We start from the raw sequence: 4,297 nt of genomic DNA on the forward strand, positions 1-4,297 counted from the left end.
GTAAGACTTATGTTGTCGCTCTCTGTTGCTCACTTCTGCACGGCCTCTCATATTGCCTTTTGATGCCAAACCCGGAGTTCAGCAAAGCACGCAAGCTAGTTAAATCTGAGTGAATAAATGGATTAAAGTCTCTGTCACATGGCAGAACAAACAATGCTGACCTTTTGGACTGCAAAAAGGTTGTCTGAATTATCGATCTATGAATCAAGCAGTAGTTGTACAATTTTTTGTCACAAAATGCTACTTTGCCTATTTAATTAAATGTTCATAGATCACTATCAGGAAATTAAATGTGTTGTAGTATTGGTCCACTACAATGGGCAGCTCATCTATAGACCATTATGTAATTAAATACATCTCCAAATACTATCAAAATACAAACAATTCTACAAACAGGTCATTTCCATTACAGGATCTATATAATTACGTTTCTGCATACATGGAGGAGTCTAACTCTTGGCTTTGGTGCTGGTCAGCTGCATCTTGGGAGTGTTGACGGCCATGTTAATTAAGCCCCAACAGACGGTTGGTGCAGCGAATCAAAGAAAAACCCTGTGGTGATCACGCACAACTCAGCGCACGGCAAAATCACAGGGCGTCACCACAAGCCGCCATGCGAAATCTGTCACCACACTGTCTGCAGTGCCAGCCTTATCTGGGGGGTAGTGATAGTGCCAATTTGTTTTCAGTCAGTGGCACTTCTTTTTCACGACAGACACACAGCTATTCATATCTGCCGCATAGAGAATCTGCTGTGGACTGAGTCAGTGCTGAACAACTTCAGTCACCGTGAAATTTGGAAGTCTTTGGTGCCCTGGGCCAGCAGGAGCAACTCTGCCAGCTGAACCTCACTGTTCCATATGACTCCAAACTGTGCTTCAGGGCTTAGGCCTTTAGGTCTTCAGATAGGTGACACATTCTTTTATCAATATGTAATATATGTATTTCTCTCAAAATAAAAATCCTTTGCCATTAGAGTGGAGGTTTTAAGGTTTTCAGCATTATTGATTTTTGTGCACAGAAACATAACGAATTCCTTGAGGCAAAGGATCTCAACAACTTGAATATTACGTACCTGTTTTATTCTTATTAAACCTTATGCTATTTAATGCTTACTTTTTTGATTATGTTCGATTAATAGACATGCAAACTAATAAGAAACATTAAAAAGATTAGTTAGGTGACAGTATTCGTATCATATTGTTTGGGCACCACTGGAATTCACTCACTTCACTATTTTGAAAGAAACTGCATAGTCCTTCCATACTCTGACTACAATTTTAGAAACTACTGATCCCAAGGCATATTATAAGCTCTGTAGGACGTTCTTGTAGTGCTCCCTCTGTATTTATTCACCTTGTCCTTGCTTCTTCTCTCTTCAGGTGGGTGAAGAACACTAGTGAACCCCACAATGCAATTACACTAAAAGGTCCTTCATAGTGAGGGAACAATCCGCAATCACTTTGAAACAATGTTGCAGACCTACCACTTGTAATGTGAGGGTAATGAGCCCACAGTTAACGAAACACTCATGTAATTACTTAATGGAGGAGGATCGTGGGGAGGCGCAATCTGAGGTTTCCTTTCTGGTGCGGTAAGAATATCCAGCAGTTTAGTCAGGAACGAAAGCGCCCCTTATGCATAATGAATGTGTAAAAGGCATCCAGCTTAGAATTAGAAGATTCAATCAAGACAGGGGGATGGATTACAGGTTCAAAGTTAGTTTGTGGTTTCCTATGATGAGCGTGTTTTTGGTTTTCAAGTTAATTCAAGTTCAACCTTATATAAACACACTATGTAGGACAGGACACAGACCATGCCTATGTCCTCGCCTAATCTGAACGATAACAATTAAAACCCTACAATTCAATTCAGAGTTTAGAGGCAAATTTTGTTGTATATATGCAGAGTATTTAAGTAGTAAGGTTTTGCTGAAGAGAATATCTAAAATGGTGGCCGTGTTGTCTAACCATGAAAGTGAGGCCACGCGATATATAGTGTTTGCCGAGCTCTTTGATTGACAAGTCCACTTTGCCCCCTCCCACACCCTACTTCCCATATCACCACAACCTGCCTTCTGTTCTACCAATCCAGCGGTTCCCATGGAAACCAGACCCAAAATAGGACCTAGTGGTAACACCGTCTCCCACTTGCAACCTCTACTATTTATCAGGCATACGGACCGGGGAAGGGAGAAAAGAAAAGACCATGACCAAAAAATAGGATGAGAGTAAATCCATGGGAAAAGTGTTAGCATACCTGTAAACATATTCATGTAAGCTGGTTTTCTCCATTTCAGATATGTTGAGTTTTTGTTTGCTCTGAATAACTTTCCAGTAGCAAGTAGGGCAACGTGGGGTAACTATCCCTCCTAAGAACAATGTCCAATTGCGGACACAAAAAAAACATTGCTCCATTGTAGGGGAGGGGGGCAGTTTCCCCCAACACAATCACCTTATCTTTTACTGCTTTATTAAAAACTGATTACAATTTTTTATCTCTAAACATGTGGATTATTTGTCTTTAGGCTCCCTCCCTTGATTAACACTTTTTGGGTTACTACATGATTCCATATGTGTTATTTCATAGTTTTTATGTCTTCGCTATTGAGTGCCGAGTGAAGGAAAAGCAGCCAACAAGTGCTCAGCATATGTGGGAACTCCTTCAAGACTGTTGGAAAAGCATTCCAGGTGAAGCTGGTTGAGAGAATGCCAAGAGTAAAATCTATGTTGATTTGATTAACACTTTTTGGGTTACTACATGATTCCATACGTGTTATTTCATAGTTTTTATGTCTTCGCTATTATTCTACAATGTAGAAAATAGCCAAAATAAAGAACAACCCTTGAATGAGTAGGTGTTATATACGGTGGTGTATATATAAAGTTTATAGATCTAACTTAATTCGATTATAATTATAACTGTTTCTAAAATGCGAAATATTAGATCAATTTATCTCAGAGTTGTTTTGTTAGAGTGACTTCAAATGTTTAGATGATACAGATAAAATGTTTAGTTGAGCAAGAGTAGTGTGGAATTTTTTGTTGTTGGGGGGCAGTTATGTGGGATTAGGACATTGTTTCAGTATCTTACTTTCAACAACCTGATTGGTTGAAACACATACTTGGTTGCACTGACATGAGGGATATGAAAGCATCTAACTGACAGACAACACAATGAAGCTCTTTCAAAAATGTTTTTAATTTGTGTAATACAACCTTTTGCTGGTAAACAAGTCAATCATTGCGATATCTTTGTTTCATTAAAGTCAGCCCATTCAAAATCCTACTCTGTGCAATAGCTTAGGGAGTCTGAAAACATTATAATTTCCAATTCATTAAGCCATTGAGATAACGACAGCCAGGCTAATTCAAACAAACCTTCCCTGGACATTTCAACCTTAAAAGTCTTCCCCCGATTGACCTGTCCTCGAGCCAAACTGGCCTCAAGGCTAATTCTGACAGCAATCGCTTTAGCACAACATACAAGACTATGAGCTCTAGAATTTCTTCTGCCATTTTTCTCTCCCGTAATGTTTTCTCACATCACAGTTTTCCAAATTACTGAACAGCCTGCCAGTGGGAACCCCGAATCTAGGTATTGAAAGCCTTCCTTTGTCTCAATGATAATCTCTCAGCTACATGGGTCCAACAGGCCATGTAGGTGACATAGAATCTGTCTCAAATCTGCTCAGCCACTGAGAACCAGTCTACATGTATGTCGCAATACTAAAACGATAGGTTTCAAGCCCTTTCTTTTGTCTGGATTCCCCTTTTGTCATTGTGAAACATTAGACGAGAATGTTTCCTGGACACTGTTCAAAAATGTTTCTGTATCGTAATCATTGTTATTTGAATACATTTTCTAAAATGTTTGAATGAAAATATTCTCATTGTCATTGAATCGTGCATAATACAACCACATGGCCAATGGAGATTTCACTTCCTATGTTTAGCAAAAACATTATACAAGTCAAGTGCAGTGCAAAGTTGGCAGTCTGCATTTTTATTTTCTTTGGTCTGCATGTGTTTGAATCCCAGCTTCATAGTTTGACTTGGTTTAAAAGCTGAACAAAAGACTCATCCATCTTGTGTCTACGTAGCTTTCCTCTGAGTCTGGTCATATGTCTGGGAAAGGCACCAAAGCCCATGTCATTTGGTTGGTGATACCACACAGACTTGAGTCAAACTTTCTCCGACTCACTTTTCAAGTCTGTTTTGCCTGTTTGAGGAGAAGTGAACCTGTCATAACCTCATCCCTCTTTTCTGAATCAGTGAGATTATCTGTCTGTTGCTGG

The sequence above is a fragment of the Oncorhynchus tshawytscha genome, linkage group LG31 (genome assembly GCF_018296145.1).
Source record: "Oncorhynchus tshawytscha isolate Ot180627B linkage group LG31, Otsh_v2.0, whole genome shotgun sequence".
Taxonomy (NCBI): Eukaryota; Metazoa; Chordata; class Actinopteri; order Salmoniformes; family Salmonidae; genus Oncorhynchus; species Oncorhynchus tshawytscha.